This window comes from Argiope bruennichi, chromosome 4, assembly GCF_947563725.1.
Source record: "Argiope bruennichi chromosome 4, qqArgBrue1.1, whole genome shotgun sequence".
NCBI classification, from domain to species: domain Eukaryota; kingdom Metazoa; phylum Arthropoda; class Arachnida; order Araneae; family Araneidae; genus Argiope; species Argiope bruennichi.
In genome coordinates this window covers 29140927-29163553 of record NC_079154.1, presented here as the reverse complement: position 1 = coordinate 29163553, position 22627 = coordinate 29140927, and the positions used below count along the sequence as shown (strand labels likewise).

The following is a 22627-nucleotide window of genomic DNA, read 5'->3' as shown; positions in this document are numbered from 1 at the left end:
TATCTCCTGATACTATCTCTGATCACCAAGCATTGCGTGTATCATGCATGCGATAATTTACTTAATTTGACGATGATAATTTATTTAATTTTTATTTTAATTTAAACCAAATAAAAATATGTGTGCTGATGTGATTGTATAGTTTTCCTATTTAGAATAAATGAGGAAATAAATTTTTGATTTGAAGAAATTTAAGTGACCTTTAGAATTTTCATCTTAGAAACATATGTATTTCTGAATATTCACTTTTTTTTTATTTTTTAAAATTGTTAATATGGGTTTTGTTTTACTTATTTTGGCCGGAATGTTTAATATTTTGCCGAGAAAAAAAAAAGGGAGTTTTATGCTATTTGTTTAAACTCCTTCAATGTAAAAAAAAAAAAAAAAAAACCCTATTTATTAACATGTTTTAAGTATTGGATTGTGGAATAAACATTTGGGACAAAAGAACACTTTTGATTTAAAACTTGACTCACATTTCAATGTTGAATAGATTAATTGCCCCGTATATACACTGGATGCTTCAAAAAAGTGGTATAAGATTTTATTTTTCGGCATATTGCACCCAGACATATATTTTCAGTTACAAAATTTCATTAAATAAAGTGAACAATGGCATTAAAACATTTTGAGTTCAATGCATATTGATTATAAAAATTTAAAAATTAAATTTTGATATGTTTACCATAATGTAAATGTTTCAATTAATAAAATGTTTATCTTACATTCATTAATGTAAAGTTTCACATTTCATCAACAAAATTGCAAAAATATGCTTATTTTTAAATTTAGAGAAATAAATCACAAATTTACTCGAGGATAATTAAATGTTAGACATTGACATTTTACTTATTTTTCAAGTTAGCCTCATGCTAATGCATGAATAATCAGTGCAGAACTCAACATTCCAAAACATACAATATATTGAATATTTCAACGTAATAAATGAACATTTATATAGTACAAGTTAAAAAAACTACTTAAAAAACGATGTACTTAAAACTACAGTACACTCCCGATTATCCGCGGAATTGGGTGGCGCGGCCGCCGCGGATAACAAAAATCGCGGATAATCCGAAAAAAAGCTAAAAACGTGTATAGCAAAAGAGAAAACAAAAATTCCAACTTCGAAAAATCGTTTTATATACAATAAAACGTAAAATAAACAGCAGGAAATGTTTAACTAACGCTTAATATTTTAGTATATCACTCAAAACTAACCTAAAATGCATTTTGTTAATGAAAACAGAAAAGTGCTTTGTACTTACGACAGGCGTCAAGGATACACAGAAAAATTAATACATACGTACTTTTTTAATACTGTAATGTATTATGTAATTACAAAAGCATAACTGTAAAACTACACCTTCTTGAAGAAATCAGTCATTTGTGTTTGCTTCTTGCTTTGGGAGCATTTTCTCTTTGTTAGGAAACAAAAAAAAAAAAAAAAAATTACTTAGTGGGGTAGGCGCGGATAACCCGCCCGCGGATAATCGGGAGTCTACTGTATAAGCATATACAAAAAAATATATAACTAACATAAATACAATTTACTTACAAAAGCATGCAACTAACCTAAAAATAATTTAAAACATCCGTTGATAATGGTTGTCATGGCAACAATCAGAACACAATGCGCATGGGTGAATTTTGTTCGCCAGTTACGGTAAGGTAAATGCGTGAATTGTTCTACGCCAGTTGGGGTAACGCTATGCAGATTATACATTTTTAATTTCCTTTATTCTGTGTTATTTTAATTCAAAAGCACTTCAGAATGAATCTGAAACATGGATTAATTAACAATGTTTCATTTTAAATGCATAAAACATTAAGAAAATAAACAGAATCGTTTGAAATAATCCGCCGAAAAATGTTAACCCTAGCCTTATTACTGTTGGGGAAAAAAAAAAAAAAAACTGAAGTCTTACTCATTTGGCGGTTTTGGAAGATTCTTTTTGGCGGAAAAGTTGGCGGTGGGGAAAATGGAAGATTTTTTTGGCGGGAAAGTTAGTTTTTAACTAATAATTAAAATTCTAATTAAAATTTCAAAAAAAGGGACCCCAGGTGCACATTCCCGACCTCTAAGGTATACATGTACCAAATTTGGTAGCTGTATGTCAAATGACCTGGCCTGTAGAGCGCCAACACACACACACACACACACATTGAGCTTTCTTATAAGTATAGATAAGTGAAGTCGATGAACTGATAAAACAGTTTCATACGACTACACGATCGAAGACCAGATTTTATGATTGGGCGCTCCTTGGGTAAAATCGAATCGTCCTTTTCTGAAAAATATAATATGAACAGAAGAATATGGGTTTGATCGTGAAAGAAACATTCATCTTGCTTTGTTTAGTTAGTTATCGATTAAATTAGTTTTGATTGAGAACTAAGGGATTAATTGGCTTTGGTAGTATATGCTATACAGTTCTTTGTCAACAAATTCAAAAAGCTTATCTCCAAAAGTCTAATCGATGATTCCATACCCGTAAATATTGTTAAAAGAATGCACTTATACAAAGTGTCGAAAGTGCTAATTTTGAACAAGCCTTTAAACACTTTTAATTTATGTATTATCTTATCATTTTTTAAAAAACTGAATGAAAGTTAATAAATGCTTTAGTATGTTCTGACTCAGCTCTTTTAATAATCTTTCGCAATTAGGGTAAATCCCGAGCAATTATCCCTGAAAATTGCAGCGAACTTCTCCCTCAAACACTGATCAGAGGAACAGAAAAATTGTCTAAGTCAATAAATTAGCCTTTTAATATGTCAGCAAATTTTACATATAGAAGCAAGAAACTTTATATCCTTATAGATGAGTACAAGAAAAACATTTTACTCCTTGACTTTTAAACTTTACATGTATTTGATTGTATAAAATTTTTATTTATCTTACTTTTTCATTTCACTTTTAACAGAAACCAAATTGTTGTTATGAACTTAGGTATTAAATGAAACTTTGCAATTAATAACATGTGTCCGATTGCAACAGTTAAAGAAATAAACGACGCTGGTTTTTCTTTATACTCTACATACTTTTAAGATGTAAAAACTATTTTTGTACTGAAATTGCCGATCTAATAATAGAACACTCTGCATGGAGCAGTTAGAACCCATTTAGTGGAAGAAGGATTATGGTTTTAGATTAGTTTAGTTATATTAAAGTCCCGTTTAAAGCAACACTGGGGCTATTTTGGGACGGACCTCGTAATTTTGAACCGCGGTCAGATGACGAGGACGACACCTGAGCTGGCACCCCCCCCCTCTCCACACCACGCCACACCAGCGGAGGACGTTTGGTCATGACGAATTTAACGTGCAACAGACCCCCTTACACGACGGTTCTTCGGTGGAGTCGGGACACGAACCTGAAACCCTCCGGTTCCGAAGCCGAGACCTTACCACCAGGCCAGGCGCGGAAGGATTATGGAGAAACCATATTGTATAAATAGTGCGAAAAAAAATGGTATAAAAGTGATATAGAAGTTTGGAGCAAACAGTCGGTATAAATAGCACGAACAGTGAATATAATAATTTTCCTTTCGCCATTTTATCCTTTTTTGAGCACTATACATTAAAAAGTAACGAACGAAACATTGGATAATTTCTTGGTGCTCTCCTGCTACATGCTAAAAAAAAAAAAAAAAAGTAAAGTATATAATTTTATTATTCAACAAAAAAATTTGCGAAGCATAAAATTTAGGGGAAAAAAATGAATATAAATTAATTATTCATCAAAAAATTTGCTTAGAATAAATAATATTTTGAAGAAAAAAAAGTAATGAAATCTTTCAATTTAAAAAGTATTCTGCTTATATAAATAAAGATATCGATGTTTTCATATTGCCCAAAATAAAGACTTTGTGAAAGTATAATTGGTATTTCTTGTTCTTTACTGCATTATTTGGTCTTTCAAAGGAAAAGATCTTTTTATTTTCTTTCGTAGAAGCAATCAGTCTGGCCAAATTATCAAATAGACAAAATAAGCAACTGGCTAAGGGCCAAGAAACATTTGGGAAACCCAAAATTTCGGATGCATTTCTTTTTGCAATATTTTCAGAGTAAATACATATTATGCTCTCATTAAATTTACAAAGCCCAGAAAGTCGAGTTGATTCAAATTAAAATAAAGTATCGTTTAAATGTTAGAGATTTTTTATAATATTTATATCAATTATCTTTTAAAAATTTTATATTATGCTGTTTAAAAACTTTGAAAAAGATACATTGCCTGATATTTAAAAGAAATCTTCGATTCTAACATTTAATAGAAATTATATTGTGTACTTCCTTCAAAACTGTTTTTGAATTCAAACCAATTTTTTTATGTGAAATATTTAAAATCAGCTCTCTGGAAAGAAACCGCCAATTAAAAGTTTTGTCATTTTATTAAAATTTGCTACCCCAAACTGCTTTTATAAAGAATCTGGTGAAAGGAGTTAGAGAGGGGAGGATGGCAGCTCCAGAAACTTGCATCGAACTAAGTTCTCCTAGAAGTTTTAATCCTGCTCTGATTTAGAACTTCATTATCATTCTCCAATTGTCCTGCCCTCATTTAGAAATTCATTATCATTCTTTAATTGTTTTGCCCTGATTTCATTATCATTCTTTAATTATCTTGCCCTGATTTCATTATCATTCTCTAATTGTTCTGCCCTGATTTAGAACTTCATTATCATTCTCCAGTTGTCCTCCCCTCATTTAGAAATTCATTATCATTCTTTAATTGTTTTGCCCTGATTTCATTATCATTCTTTAATTATCTTGCCCTGATTTCATTATCATTCTCTAATTGTTCTGCCCTGATTTAGAACTTCATTATCATTCTCCAGTTGTCCTCCCCTCATTTAGAATTTCATTATCATTCTCTAATTGTCTTTCCCTGATTTCATAATCATTCTCTAATTGTTCTTTGATTTAGAACTTCATTATCATTCTCCAATAGTCCTGCCCTAATTTAGAACTTCATTATCATTCTCTAATTGTCTTGCCCTGATTTCATTATCATTCTCTAATTGTTCTTTGATTTAGAACTTCATTATCATTCTCCAATCGTCCTGCCCTAATTTAGAACTTCATTATCATTCTCCAATCGTCCTGCCCTAATTTAGAACTTCATTATCATTCTCCAATCGTCCTGCCCTAATTTAGAACTTCATTATCATTCTCTAATTGATAATCGATTCTAAATATTTTTAATTTAATCTGTCTTAAATCATATTCTACATTTTTATCTAAAAGAGAAACCAGTGGGATTGATCTCCCCGGAATTTTATCGCGCACTCTCTAAAAATGATTATCCGCCACCCTACTCCAGCATAAAATGGTCAAATTCATGAACTTCACGAATACTCTGATAGTAATTTTCACTCAAGAGAGTTGTGGGCTTCTAAGTTTAATAATAATAATAATAAACAGTACTTGTATATTAACTGCATGTCATTGGCAAACAATAGCTATGAAAGGTCGACTTTAGTGTGCAATCTTTGGCTGTTTCTTTGGGGATACCGTTATTATAAAAGCACCAGAAAATCGAATATGTGTTTTAAAATCTTTATCTCCCACGGACAGAAACTAAAATTTAACCAAGAATTATAATTGTAGTCTGAAGATCTCATACCAAATTTCATATATTTAAATCATAGTGTTTCTGAGGTAACTTTATCATGCGTGTATATGCATGAGAAAGTACAACTTGGCGAACCATCAACCAATGTCGGATTTGATTCAAAATTTGATATACATTTTCTCTTTAGAGGCCAAATTGGTGTGCCAAATTTGATCCAACTCTCCGTTTTGGTAGCTATTATGTTACTATTATGTTAGTCTATGTTCCAAATTTCATTCATCTATTTCAAAGTGTATTTATGTTATCGTATTTACAGACAGACAGAAATAATTCCAAAAATGTGCTTTTTCGGATTCATTGAAGTCTGAAATGTGAAGGTACATCAGAATTTCGAATTCAAATTTTTTAACGATTACAATACTTTTTCTTTATATGCTCCGTGAACGAGAAGATAAACAAGAGAAGAAAAGCTATATAAAAGTAAAATTGAATATTCGTAATCTGGTCACCTATTAATGGAATTCAAAAGAAAACATGTTTGGACATATTTTATTTTGCACACGAGCGCTCCTGTTTTCCTTCATTTTTCTGTATATTCTAAGATGCCATCTGCAAAGTTACATAATAGCCATTGGTAGATTATCCATGCTGCTAGCTTACTCGACGGTAAATGGGCCCCTTACCAGAGTCGGATTCTGAAATAAGCCAAATAAACAACTGCTTACGGGCTCCACAACAATAGGGGTCCTGAAATTTTGAGATAATCTTTTACTATATTTTCTGATTATTTTAATTTCATGCTTTCATTTAATCTACAAATAAACTCAAATACAACTACAAATGACTCAAAATAAAATCGAGTACCAAATAAATGTTAAAACGTTATTTTAATATTCTTAACTAATTATCTTTTACAAGTTTTATATTAAAGATTTTGAAAAATATATATTGCTTCATATTTGAAAAAAATGCCCGATTTTATTGTTAAATATTATTAAATCTTGAAGTATTAAATCTTAAAGTAATTGGTCTTTACACGATTTGTGTTATTATTATAATTAATTTTAATTTCCCGTTACATTTTCTATTATTTCCCGTGCAAACAAGAATAAGATAAATATAAACTTTAATGGTACCTCAGAACAATCAAAAAATTCAATTTGGGCTCGATGGCCATATTATAAAAGATAAGGCATGAAATACTTATGAAAATATAATCATTGAATAAATAAGCAACAAAGTTCTAACAATAATAATAATAAAAAAAAACTAACTATTTATTGAAACCGAAATATTTGGAAAGAAAATATAACAGAATTCAATGAAAATTAAAAGTGGTGAAATTTGGGCAATAATAAAATATCAATAATGCATTTTACTGTAAAAATTAACATAAAAGATACACATTTTTTGACATTAATTTTCAGTAACATCGTCGACAGATAGTTTATTGTTTATTTATTTAAAAATCTAGCAATTTTTTACCAATGTTTTCAATTTCTAAATTTGATCCCAACGATTTTCACTTACCCGTACGCGAAGCACAGAGAAAATATTGTAATCATCAAGAAAATCGAGCTCGAGATTTTGGCGGAGCTCTAAGTTTCAGAACTTTCCGAATTCGAAAAACACATTTTTTGCATTATGTCTGACTGTCTGACTGTCCGTCTTTCTATTTATGACAAAGATAACACAAAAACGCTTTGAGTAATGGTGTTAAAATTTCGTATATGGCCTTTACACCAAATTTATAGATTTCTATCGATTTTTTCAATGAAATCCATTTGAAGGAATAAAGAGAGCTAGATGGATAAAATTTGGTAAACTTATTCAATATCTAGTTAAGTAAGTGTACATACCTATCAGATTTAGAATCAAATCCATCAAGGGGTTGGCTTCCTATCAGTCTGCACTTTCATAAGCAAGCAAACGCAATAGCACAAAAATGTAGTGACTTAAATATATGAAATTTGCTATATGCTTTTGAGGCAACAAATGTAGTTTTATATTAATTTTTTTGTTTCAATCCGTCAAAAACAACTAGTATAAAGCATTAATTCCATTTTCGAGTACCGATTGTTAAATGACAGGTTCACAATTTAATACGAGTGGTACACCTTTACTTGAGAGCACGCGAGAAAATTTTGGGAGACTATTCTAACAGGCTAAAAATAAGTTTTTCATAAGGAGAAAATGGGGAAATGTTTTTCTTCCACTTTTATAAAAAAAAAAAAAGGGAGACCTATCCCGTTGTCATGGCAACCGTCTTCCCCGGTCAAAGGTCAATGCACGCAAGGGTTTCCCTATCGAAAATAAGATTTTTTTTTTTATAATCTATGCGATTAAAGTTAAAAGATGATTCAGAGGGAGATAATTTTTCAATTCCTACTTTTAGTTCACACTCTCCCTATATATATTTATATATCTTGTTCAAATTTTCAATCATTAATGAAATATTTTTTATTCATCCACTCAAGTTCAAATACATATTTTTAAACTTGTAGTGGATGACACTTGATATTAATACAGTTTTTTCAAATATTAATTCATTAATTATTAACATTAATTAATTTTTAAAATTTTAAATAGAGTTTTAGCAGTTTGCAATGAAAATTGAAATCAACAGGCAGTAGCTCAATCGGTAAAATGCAAGGATTTCTGTATTTTTCACGTGAAGGTGAAGAATGCGATTTTTTTTTCTTCTATTACTTGTTAAATGAAAGTTCATGTAATCTGTGATTGGTTCTATTGAAATTCGAAGGCGTGGCAAGGTTAAACGTTTTATAAATTTCATATTTACTACAGCGCTATACCAGATTTTATCGATTTAAAGGAGTTATTGATTGAAAGACCGCATCTAAAAATATTACTTTCGGGAAGCAATAGCGATCTACTCACGGAAGTATATTGATTTAAATTGCGCAGTTATGTATGTTGACGGTTATGAGTATTTTGCGGTTCTACGCAGTGAAGAAAATCAGACTTTTTTTTTTTTTTTTTTTTTTTTTAACATACTGGTTAGTTTAATGTTAACTATTTCAACGCATTTTTAAAATGTGAATATTTTATTTTATCAACTTTCTGAAAATGTATTCGTTTTTATTTACTATAATGATTCCAGGATGCACGAAATCCATATTCTTGTATACAAAAATATTGCAATAGATTTTGGGTGGTCATATATATTATAATAACAAAGTTAACATAATGTAACGTAAGAATATGGATGATCAATTATACAAGATAAAGGATTAATATTACTCTGATATTTTATAATTTATAGTTTTTAAATTTTTTTACAAACATTTCTTTGACAACTTGGAAAATAAAGTTCTTTTATTGGCCTGTTGCGGCTCTCTCTCTCTCAGCCTAATGCCCATAGGCAGTTGCCTACTCTGCCTAGTCGAATATTCATTGCTCATTATATTTGAATTGAAAATATAATTATATAAATAAAAGTGATACCTGCAAATAGTTTGCATGCTACAGAAAATGTGTTTTGCGAACTCAGAGTTCTGAAATATAAAGTTTCGACAAAATCTAGCCTTTATTTTTTTCGATTGCATTATTTTTTTTATATCTCGTATACGAAAAGGTAAAAATTAATATAGATTTTTAATAAAATAATTTTAATTTATTAAGAATAATAAAAAAAAATTAAATTGTATACTGCGAATAGCACTCCAGACAAATAAATAAAATGGTTTAAAGTGTCTATCATACCTTCAGTCAGCCAGAATATATCATGGAAGATAAATTAATCAGTTCAATGTATGAAAACATAGATTTAAATTAATAAAAAAACTATTCCATTAATTATATGGGAAACACTATTAAAATCTGTGACAAAGATTACTGAAAAGTGTTTTGATCTATAGTGATGAAATTTGGTAAAAAGTCTTTGTAACAAATTTGTAGATTTTTTTATCATTTTTTTAGATACATTCATAGAAAGACTGTCTGTCCGACTGTTCAACTATAAGCTAACCTGCAACTACAAAACTAACAGATATTTGTTGATAAAATTTAGTACACAGATTTAACATTTAAAGTGAAGATCCCATGAAATTTGAACCAAATAGATCAAGGGGTTGACTTTCTGTCGACCTGCAGTTTTACAAACATGTAAAAGCGATAATTCAAAAGAGCGATGCCCCTTGGTGACGTAGCAGTAAAGTCTCGGCTTCGGGGTCGGAGGTTTCAAAGTTCGGGACCCGATTCCACTAAAGATTCGTCATGTGCTTGGTCTGGTACATGTTAAATTTGACATCGTGAGCCAAATGTTCTTTCATAGAAGCAGTGTAGAAAACTGGAGAAGAGAGGGAGTGTCCGCTCAGGTATTGTCCTTGTTATCTAACCGGGGCTCAAATGTACGAGGTATTCCCAAAACAGCCCTCGTGTTGTTACCAAAAAGGACGATAAGATAAATAAACTAATTTATATATAAAAAAAAACCCGATGATTTAAATGTACGAAAGTTGGTATGTGATTACTGGTGGTTCTGCGTCAAATTTGGACTTCAATCGGTTAGAAACAGCGCGTCTGAAACACAAATTTCATTTTCGGATACCTATTGCTAAAGGCCAGGGATTCACACGATAAATTTAGTCAAAATACTAACTTCATGCCTAAGATCAATATTTTATAATTATCTTTGGTCAATGTCCTGCAAGACATTCGTGTACTTTCCCAAGCCTCACATTTTTATGCGGAAGAACTTTTATTAAATAGCCTGAGAGAAAATTTTGGGGAGACCATTTCCACGGTTGCAAATAATTTTTCATAAGGAAAAAATGAAGGAAAATGTTTTTGCTTTTTTTCGTTGTAATAAAAGAGATCTATTCTGCTGTCATGGCAACCATCTTCCTCATCCAGAGGTCAATGTACATACGTGCTTCCACATCAAAATAAGCATATTTTTATAAATTATTTATAATTCGTTTAATGTCAAAAAAATGATTGAGCAAGACAATTGAATGAAAGCATAGGTAATCTGTGATTGGTTCCACTGAGATTTAGGGGCGTGTCCAGCACCCACGTTTTATTAAATGTCATGTTTACGACGTAGTGGAATACCAGATTTTATCGATTTAATTTTTAGGTCATTATCGATTGCCGGCTGCATCTAAAAATATTACTTCTGGGAAGTAATAGCGCGCGATCAATTCTCGGAAAGATGGTACTTTAAATTTTGCAATAATATTTGGTGGCCGATGTAAATAATTTGCGGTTCTAAGCGGTGAAAACTATCGAGTGTTATTTTTAACTAACCGGTCAATTTAGTTTAACAATTACAACACATTTTTAAAGTGTTAATGTTTTATTTTATTAACTTTCTGAAAATATATTCGTTTCTATTTACTGTAAGGATTCCAGAGTGCACGGCAGCCATTTTCTTGTTTACAAAAATGTAGAAGTAGATTTTGAGCGTTCATAAATTTTCTAATAACATTACTAACATAATATAACTTAAGAATCTGATCAATTGTATTTGATGAAGGATTAATATTTCTCTGATATTTTAGAATTCAGAGATTTTGCATTTTTTATGAACATTTTTTTGGAAACTAGGAAAATAAAGTTCATTTATTGGCTGTTATTGCTTTCTCTCAGCCTAGCGGCCCCAGGCAATTGCCTCGTCTGCCTAGGCGGAATTCCATGAATTGATTATTTATGAATTGGAAATCTAAATATCTAAATAAAATAAAATTCGCAAATAGTTTGCATGCATATAGAAAGGTGTTAATAATTTTTTCTTAATAGTTAATAATATAATTTTTTATTAAGTAAAAATTATTTTTCATATTTTGAATTTTATTTTCCATGATGTATTTCGGATTATCAAAGGTATGGTAGATATTTTAAATTATTTTTTTAATTTCCCTGGGGTATACTACTCGTAGCGCTAAGTGTTGTATTATTGTAATTATTATTAATTAATTTTATTAACAAATTAAAATTATTTGTTTTTAAATTTTGAATTAATTTTTATTTTCTTATATACAAAGGATATTGGAAATATTATCATCGCCAAAAAATTTAAATTCGAAATTTTGAAGAAAAATAAATAAATAAAATAAAAATAATAAATAAATTTAAAAAATGGCGTTATATCTATTTGCCCATCTGTTTATCTGAGATAAAGATAATCAAAATCAGTTTGAGATAGATTGATGAAATTTTGCATATGATCTTTACATCAAATTTGTAGATTTTTAACAAATTTTGAGCGAAATTCTTTGGAAGGATGTCTGGCTGTCCGAATACGGGTAAGAAAATCATTACAAAACGGAGTGAGATCAATAAAATCTGGCAAAGAAATTAAACATTTAAAGTGTGACACCTGCCAAATTTGAAATCAAATACATAAGGGGGTTGATTTGCCGATCTGTGGTTTCACAAACCTGTAAAGGGAATAATTTAAAAACTCAATGAAAGAAATTTGGATTTTTAGATTTAGTGACATGAATGGTGGTTCTATATCAAATTTTCGAAAACAACGCCGTCTCAAACAGAAATTCGATTTGCGTATACCTGTTGCTGAATGCCCGGGTATAATCGCCAAGATGCAGTAAAACTGTTAAAATCGTGCCAAAAAATCAATATTTCGCAACTGTTGTTCGCCAATGCCGTGCAAGGCATTCGCGGCTTTACCCGAGGTCCATGATTTTTTGCTATGGGAAGAGGATGACGCATTTATTAGAAAGTATGCGAGTGGGTTTTAGGGGGACTACACTTGCCGGCTTAATTTTAATTTTGTATTATCCTTTTAATTTTTATTTTGTTTATTTCTCTTTTAGATTCAATTACTAGCTTATGGAAGAAATTTGTTTTCGATAGTTTTTGATAATTGATTGTTGCTGCTAGTAATTCTTCTTCAAATCGATGAGATTTAAGAGGGGCTTGATGCCAATAATGCGTATTTTTAATTAATACGATAAGAGGATTTTTTATAGTATAATTATAATTTTATTAAATTATTATTTTAATATGAAAAAAGTATTATATATGTCTTTTAAAAATACGTTTATTTACTCGTGAGTTTTCATTTCGATCGTTTGAATCGTTCGAAATGAATGCCTGAAGGTCAAACAATCTGGTCTACAAGCTTACGAGGAGGGAAATATGCAAAGCAAAGTTATTTTCTTTTTCAATTTTTAATTAGAATTTTAATTAATAAAAAATCAAGAGAAATTTTTGCGCTTTTCCATTGTAACTTCTACAGATATTACCGCACAAAAATGATTTTTAAGTAACCATCACTTAAAAAAAATATTTTTGTAAAGATATCAATATTTTAATCTGTAAGTTTTTCTATTTTTAATGAAGTAAAGAAACTTTTTTACCATAATTTTGAACAATTTATTTCGCACAAAATAAAAATAAAATTCAAGCTGCATAAGCACGTTAAACGTGCGTTTAAAAGATTAGCTTTTATCAATATGTTTCAATTATACTAACAAAAAGCTCAAATTAAAAGAATAAATTAACTTCTACCTGCTAATAAAAAGGAAATGAAATAAATGTGAAATATGATATTTTCTAAAAAATAAATGCAAAAAAAAGTTTTCTGTGATCTTTTAAATACATATATATTAATGCCATAATTTAGTCGTATTTAAGGTAAACATAGTTTACTATATGAAGGATAATCATTCCAAACAGGGCCCAACAGCTAATTTCTGAAACTTGATAATAAAAAATGTTTTAAATGAGGTAAATAATAATGCTTTATGTAATTTGAATGTCCTGAGGAATTACGGATTTAAAAATTTGTATAAAAATATTTTGTCCTGCGTCATATTTAATAAAATATTATTTAGGCACTAATATTTTAAATAAAAAAAAGTTCCACTATTTTGTGATTAAAACTGATTGAGTTATGAAAATTTAAATGTCTCTATTCTATAAAAACGCTCACTTTTAGACCTTTTGAATAAAATAAGCCAATTAACAAACCCGTAGTACCCCAAGGCTGATTGGCTTAAAATAATGAAATTATTTATTATCCTAACATAATGTTATTAAAAACATTTTAACTCGGTCAGATTTGACCGCAGGAGATTGAAACGTTAGATGGTCAAGATTATTTTAATGAATATGATTTATAGATTCGACGGACTGTATAAAATTTAGACTTCAAAATTGTTTTCAGCAGTACAGTATTGCTTTCGTAAAATATTAAGTAAAACTGAATTTTATGATGAATCAGAAAATTTTATTGAATAATTCTTTGAAATACTATATTATATAAAAAAATATTTTTTATATAAATTATATAAAAAATATTCTTTACAGTTATTACCCCAATGCTGATATATTCAATTTTCTGTTGTCACAATTTTTTTTAAAGCATGTTTAATTTCAATTTCTTTTCTTTTTTTTTTTTTTTTTTTTTGCATTTATTGACTTTTTATCCCTTCCGCTTCGATTTCAAATTCAAATTTTACGGCAAGTAGTGAGAAATTGGAGCGATGAAGAATGCCACAAATACAGTGTAGTAAAGCATAATATATAACTATCAAAATGTGACGCTTAAAAATATTTTGCTGAAGACTCCATTAAGTGATCAAGATACATAAATATTTACTTGAAAATTTTAGAAATCATTACTTCTGAAGAACCAGTTGGTCTCCGAAGGTGGTTAGTTGCTAATTATATTTTTATTTTTTCCACATAAGATATTTGCACTAGAACTCAGCCAGCAACAATTGATCTGATGTCATAACTGTATCCTTTGTAATGTTACAAATACTTAAATTTTTATTAGTGAACCAGCCGCTTTTAGCGACTAATTGGTTTACTGGAAACATTTGTTATGTTTAATTTCAATTTAATCTCTAATGCAATTGACTTCCTCAATAAATTATTCTTAAACATCAAGTTATGCCCCCACAATTAATTAATCAATTGTCCAATTGTTCGTATGGCGCCGAGTAACATGACATCATAATGTCTTAAAAATTAAGTGTCTTAGTAATTAATTGTTTAATTAATTAAGGCAATTAAAGGTGTGTTATTTTAATAGCCTTATATCTTATTTATTTATTTATTGTATGGATGAAGCTTCCTAATGGAGTCGAGCAACATGACATCATAGTGTTTTTAAAAACTTAAATGCCTGGTTGATGAACTTGTGAGTTGGTTGATAAAGTGGTTCTGGACTTAAGATGATGTCAAATTGCTTGTCATCTTTTGCAATATTATGAAAAAATAATATTGTTAAAACGTCATTTAAAATGTGGTGTAAAAATTAATTTTGTGCCTTAATATTTTTGAGTGTTATCGCAGGAAAATGACAAAATCTCGTTTAATATTTTATTAATTAATTTTTTTAATTCGCTTTGAGGAATACATTCTCAATTCTCTTAATAAATATTTATGTAAGTCAAATGTAGCAATTTTGGGTTAAAGAGTCCATCAGCTGTCTTTCAAGCACAACAAAAACATGCATCTTCTTTTATTATTAGTAGAAATAAAAAAAGACCAGAAAATATTTTTAAACTGAAAATTGTCAGGTGTATTTGCTAGTAAGTAATACAGCAAATAAGAATTATTATCAAAGTTATTGTAATCTATTCCTAAACTAAAAATCTTTATATATTAATGTTTACAGCATTCGCTCACTATATAGAAGAAAGAAATACTGAATACAATTTTTAGATGAAATCTTAAATAAGTCTATAGTTCACCGTATTTTGAGAAATTTGACAAAGTGAGATCTGTTTACGAGTCTCAATATTTTTGCTTTTTTATATACAAAGTAAGCAAACAGAAATTTCTACAAACGTCAAAAAATTTGAACACAAGATTTTGGTGAATTTCTACGTTTCAGATTTCCTGAATCTGAAAAATATATTTTTGGCATTATGTCTGTCTGTCTCTCTGTGAATATGATAATTAAAAAAAAAAAAAAAAACTTTTTAAGTTAGACGGATAAAATTAGGTGCATGGTCTTTACTCCAAATTTGTAGATTTCTATCAAATTTGAAAAGAAATCCATCCAGAAGAAGTCTTATCTGTGAGGGTGTTCAAATATAATTTAATATAACAACTACCAAACAAATAGAGCTAGATAGATAAAATTTGGAGCATAGATTTAACATTGAAAATTTAAATATCTACTAAATTTGATATAAAATACATCTAGAGGTTGTCCATCTGTCGATCTGTATTTTCACAAGCGGGTAAACACAATAATTCAAAAAAGCAACGACGTGAGTACTGTTATTTTGAATTTAGTATATGAGCATTTGATTACAATTGTAGTTCTATAGCAAATATTTTGGTTTAAATCACTCGGAAAAATGGTTCCAAAAATAAGTATTCGGTGGTTTTACGGGCCGCGGTGGCCTGGTGGTAAGGTCTCGGCTTCGGAACCGGAGGGTTTCAGGTTCGTGACCCGATTCCATCGAAGAACCGTCGTATAAGGGAGCATGTTGCACGTTAAATCCGTCATGACCAAACGTCCTCCCGCTGGTGTGGTGTGGAGAGGGAAGTGCCAGCTCAGGTGACCGCGGTTCAAAATTACGAAGTCCGTCCCAAAATAGCCCTAGTGTTGCTTCAAACGGGACGTTAATATAACTAACTAAACTCGGTGGTTTTACTTTTTCGTCGACATAGTATAGAGAAAGTATTATAATCGTCAAAAAATTCGAACTCGAGATTTTGACGAATCACCACGTCTTAGACCTCCCAGAGTTTGAGAAATACATTGTTGGAAAATGTCCATCCGTCTCTCTGAGGCAAAGACAACTCAAAAACGATTTGAGTTAGACAGATAAAATTTGGTATACGATCTTAATACCAAATTTGTAGATTTTCACCAAATTTTGAACGAAATCCGCGCAGAGGAAGTCTATCTGTCCATATATAAGTTAACAAGATAACTACAACACGAAGGGAGAAGAGGTAAAATTCGATACACAGATTTAACATCTACAGTGTATCTACATATCAAAGTTTGAGCCAGAATGATTGATCGTCTATCGATCTGTTCCTTCAGAAACATGTAAACGTAATAATTCAAAGTTGCAATGACTTAAATATAACAAATTCATTACGTGATTTTGTGACTACAAGTGCAGTATTGTGCCAAATGTTTCTGTCAATCGGTTGGGAAGTCAGCCATCTAACTCTCCGACCCGCCACGAAGGCACACGGATTCAAACCATAAAAATTGAATGACCGGACCGCCGCAACAGCAACATTGGCGGGAACTGTGGTTGAGTCCTAAGACCTGTCACCGGTCAGGGTACAATCCTCCCCGAAGGAAGTATGTCCGTCATCGATGAGAGGAGTCAGTTCCCCCACCTATTAGTGTACCCTCCAGGGTGGCGAGATCCAACCACCATGCCGGAAGCATCTGATCCTCATTTCGAGGTGCCCCGGGGGGATCAATCGGTTGGGAAGAATGCATCTAAAACATAAATTCGATGTTCAAATTTCGGATTTCGATTTTTCATGTTTAAAAAAACCACTTGCCGCTAAAAAAAATCGCCAAGGTTATGACATGATAGATTCAGTAAAAGTACTGCATTCGTGCCAAAGGTTAATATTTCGTAACTGTCATACGCCAATGCCATGCAGGGTGTTATCTGGGATAATATCTTTATTAGCATATGCCAGAAAGTTTTTGGGAGACTATATTATTGTATTTATCATAATCTATCATCCATATCCTAGCAATTAATCGCCAAATATTTCATTTTAATTGGCTCTTACAAATAATAATATACAAGTATTAAAGAATATGCGAGAAAGTTTCGAGGAAATCACTCTCGCTTGTTAAAGAATACTTTTCGCACAATATCAACAATTTAAAATTCCAGAAGTGCATTAAATGCAGTTTTCTACACAAAGGAGAATGCGATAAAAAATGTTGCATCATATGATATACGAAACTGCATAATATAGTATACAAACCACAAATCAACAACTACTGAATTGCATGAATTTAAATTTGATTGAAGCATATTTTAATATTTATGAGGGTAGATAAGCCCCCTTGAAGATTTTAATTTTGACTTGGTCCACTTCATTGCAAAATTAGTATTTAATAATTCTCCTTGGAAATTTTCATGTAAAAGGTTTAACCGCTGTTTTACATTTTCTTTCTTTCTTTTTTTTTTTTTTTTTTTTTTTTCAACGGCATAACCATGATTATCTGAATCAAACAAAAGGCTTGAGTATACGAGTTCCCCTTTTCACAATTATTTTTGCTTTACCAACCTTTGTTTTGACAGTCAAATTATATGAAATTTTCCCCTTTTGCAGTCCACAGTCTTGCACAGAGCTTTTGCGCCTGTCACATAAAACTCACTGCCATTTTGTTTATTTAGTTGAGAAAAAACACATGGGACTCACGCCACAAGTCTCCTGCTTTTCTTTCTTTCACATTCACATGTTGTGGCCATTATTATCTGACGCAAAGGGGGAGGGCCGGATTAAGCTCTCTAGTGGCCTTGGGGCGGTGGAAATCCTGCTCTCCCCCTAAAGGGGGAAAGGGGGATTTCCGCTTTCCCTCTTCCCTACTTCCAAAGGGAGATACGTTATTATTGATTTTAATTTCTATGCAAGCAGTTTTAAGTAGCAAATTTTATTAAATTGAAATAATAAAGGATTAAATTGAGGATCATTTTCAAGAGAATTGATTTTAGTGCCATTGCGTATTAAAAAAATGCAAAATTAAAATGTAAAAATAATTTTACAAAATAAAAGTGAATAAGAAAAGATTTTTTATTACAATCTAAACTCTATTTAACTATAGGATCAGTTATTTTTTTTAATTATAAAGACCTTTATTAGAATTGTTAAGTAACGTTTTAATAAAAAATTTACAAAAGACAATTAATCACAAATGATATTATAATAATGTTCCAAAATTTAGACGATACTCGATTTTAGTGTGAATAAGTACGAATGCAGGGCTTTTGTAAATGCAATTAATATATAAAATCTTATTTTTCTGAAAATACTGCTAAAAGTCTCCAGGCTTTAGGACTCGCCAAAGCTGCAGTTGCCTTTTTATTTTCTTGTATACGTAATATAGAGAAAGTATAATACTCGCCAAAAAATTTGAACTCGAGATTTTGACGAACTCCACGTTTTAAAATTCCCAGAGTTCAAAAAACATATTTTTGGAAAATGTCCGTTTGTCTGTCTATGACAAAACTAACTCAAAAATGCTTTCAACTAGACTGTTGAAATTCGGTATGCGGTCTTTAAACCAAATTTGCAGATTTTTGTCAAATTTTGAGTAAAATCTGTTCAGAGGAACTCCATCTGCCCGGCTGTTCAAATAAAAGCCTAATACGCTAATTATTGAACCAAAAGAGCTAGACAGGTAAAATTTGGTACATAGATTTAACATTTATAATGCATACAACTGTGAAACGTCTGTCGGTCCGTTCTTTCAGAAACATGTAAATACGATAATTCAAAAACTCAATGACGTAAATATATCAAATTTGGAATGGGATTTTATGACTACAAATGCAATTTTTTTCAAATTTTTGTTTGAATATGTTGAGAAAAACGTGACCTAAACACAAATTCGATTTTTGGATACTTTTAATGCATGTGAGGGATTAATTGATAAAAAAAAATTCTCCAAAGATGTCACGATAGATAGATTCAGTAAAATGTTGAATTCACGCCGAAAGCTAATATTTCGTAATTATTGTACGTCAATGGCTCGTAAAGTTATCTTTGGTATGATAAATTTATTAGAGAGAATGCGAGAATGTTTCGGTGAGAGAAAGATAATAGAATAGACAAACCACTCCCACTGGTTTGTCTATTTAATGACCCGCCTCTGGTTAAGATTTACCCAAACCATGTAATCCTAAATAACGTAATAATCTAACAAAAATCAAAGAACCAGTATTTATTCTTTCTTTAAAAAACGTAAATCTATAAAAATTGTAATCCGAAGATTACCTCTCTATGCAAACATAGTTGAAGTCCTAATACACTTTTTATATTGCAAATAAAATAGCATAATGCTTCGAGTCTAAAGTTTGACCAAATAATAAAGAATAATATAATAATATCTTAGTAATTTATGAAGTCTAAACATGCAGTTCATGTTATACACTTCACTTACAAGTACAAAGAGGGATTTCTTACTTTATTATATTTTTTAAAAATTTTATAGATTATATTTTTAATCTATTGTAGTAATGAATATAACTAGTTTAAGATTCAAACTTCAAAAATATCAATTTGTGGAAAATTTCTCGTAATTTATCTTCGCTTTGAGAGCAACTAAAATTCAGTTCATCATCGATATCTTTTTGAATTTTAATGCTATTCAAGAAGAATTCTCATATAAATTGTTCGAAACATTTGGTTTTAAAACTACAAAAGTAAATGCATATAATACATACTGGAACCAACACATGATTCTTTTATCTCTAAAATTATTCTTGCATTAAGAATTAAAATAAATAAATTATTTTAAAACAAGTGGATTAAAAAATCTATTTCTATTACACTTTAAATCACAAAATATAAAAGTTTGAGTTTGAAATGACTTTATTAACCATGCGAGAACTAAATTTGGATTACTCGATATTTCTCGGACTTATGGTAAATTGTCGACTTCAAGACAAGAGGGATTTAGGTTCGAAACCCTATTCCATGAAAGACCTTCAATTGCGCTAGCGAACATTAACTCTTAGATCAAACATCTTACAATTTTTGAGGAAATCTGAATTAGAAAGGATGGGTGTGAAGTCATTGTTCAAACACGATTCAAAGTTTCGAGGTGTTCTCCAAAATAACTTTTTTTATTACTTCATAGCGGCATCCACAGAATTTCAAGAGGCATTGAAACCTGACATCTTTTTTAAAAAAATAAACAAATCTATTTAATTGAAAGATTCTCCATATTTAAATCCAGTATTTCATGATGTGAAAGTGTTGTTATTTATTTTCACTATTTTACTTAACATTACTTTTAAAAAAATCGAAATTTAAATTTAATAGTCGAGATAATGAAACCAACTCGTTTGGAGTTTAATGTTCTGTTATATCATTTTGTCAAAATGTGCTAATTTAAATTACTTTTATGCAGAGATTAAAGTTAAAATAAATATTTTTTTTTAAGTAAATGAAGAGAAAAATATGAGAGCCTTCGTATCCCATATCTATATATTTCTACATGGTTTCATACAATAATGATTGTTCCACCTGACATTTCTTAAGATACACTGATGTCCAAAATTAAAGTCTCAAACACAAAAACTATAATAATTGAATAAATATTTGGTTTATCTCAATGAAATTTGTCAGAGAGATATAACACTATGGGGGTAAGCGCATAGCAACATAACAATATGGAAAAGAATTGATTGTTTGTTAAGGTACAGGCTGTATCAAAAATGGTGAAATCATGATGCTTCATATCTCGGGAAATGTCCATCTAATATGAAATGCGGGCACCGAGCACTATTATAGAAACTTCATATCTTTCTGTTAATGAGAGTATCGAGAAATGCATGCAATAATAAATCTTATTCCTATAAAGAAATAGAATTTAAAGCATGGAGGGTCCTGAGAAGGTAGGAGATGTCGCACAAAGGTTTTTCGCAGAGAATCCTAAACATGTTTTGTGGGATTGAGATCTAGGAATTTCGCAAACTGACAAATGCCTTCTTTAAAAAAAAAAAAAAAAGAAAAAGTCATCAGGCCAGCAATAGGGATTTTGTGTGACCTTGCATTTTTGTTCATAAAAAAAGAAAAATATCCGGGCTTGCAGTCCCCGAAAAATCTCACCCAGATTTCAAGAATATCATTCTTATAGCTGTGAGCAGCGACAACTATCCGCGCCAAAGATGTACAGCGGAGTGCGACTGCCCAAAATGATGCTGCTCCCAATAAGAATTCTTCTACCACTAAAATGATCGATTTTCCTCGCGTTAGAGGGATGACAGCGAGATCCACGTTCTCTCCAGATAAAGATTCTCGAGAATCATTTTGTATGCTGAATCTCGATTCATCAATGAAAAGCATACGCTTTATTCTTGGCGTGTTCAATTCCACAACAAATGAGCTTTATTGTGAGATGTGCTCAGAGGGAGGTATTGTACTGGATACCGGGTACAAAAAGTCCTCTTTGCTAAGTATCTGTTCACTATTTGTCTGGAAACTCTTTTTCCAGACTTAGAAGCAAGGTCACGAGAAAACTCCTAACCATTGTTTCTCTATAGTGCACTTAATGCCAAGTATCAATTCTGTGCTGATATCGTCGTCCTTGGACGGTCTTGGCTGGGCCTCCTAATAACAGTACCACTCGTTTGGAATTGATTCTACAATCTGAATACCAGCTTTGATGCCACTGAATACCATCAAATCGCCTCCACTTGAAACTGCCTGGTTTTCAGCCTGCGATGGCCCTTCATATTTTTGAAGAGATAAACTATTATGAGACTCATTCTCACTTGTGGAGTTTAACGCTGTATTCTCAATATTGCAATCAAAAAGATTGTCAAATTTCATGTTAGGCTACAAAACTTGTACTAAACACTATTTATTCAGAATTGGATGCTAAAATTTTAGCTACCCGTTCTTCAAGTCCCACGGAGGGGCACCTCGTAATTGAGGATGATAAACTTCCGGTATGGTGGTTGGTTCTCTGAAACCTTGTAAGCCAACCACGAAAAGATGGGGGTTGGCTAGCTCCCAACGATGATGGGACATACTTCCTTAGGGAAGGGTTGTATCGTGGCCGGTGATGGCCCCTAGGACTCACTCACAGTTCCCGCCAGTGTTGCTGTTGTGGCGATCCGGTCATTCAAGTTTTCCCATGTGCCTTCGGGTGGGGTATGGTGGGATATCCATTCTTCAAAATATATACAATATAAACTATTTCAGTTTTGCTGGTGTTAGTTTTTAATTATTATGAAAAAAGGGGTTTTGGGCTCCATAATAAGTTTTAATTTTGAGTTCTGTATTGTTACATTCATGTGCAAAATTTAACTCGCTGCTTCATAAAGCGTTTCTAATCAAAGCATGTGCAGGTAATGCCATATGTTCGCCAAAGTA

At 30.9% G+C, this 22627-nt stretch overlaps 1 protein-coding gene across 3 annotated transcripts in view; it reads right to left on the bottom strand.

Moving 5' to 3' along the window:
- Nucleotides 1-22627, bottom strand: part of LOC129966547 (uncharacterized) — a 47729-nt gene that overhangs the window by 2605 nt on the left and 22497 nt on the right. The window lies entirely within an intron of this gene.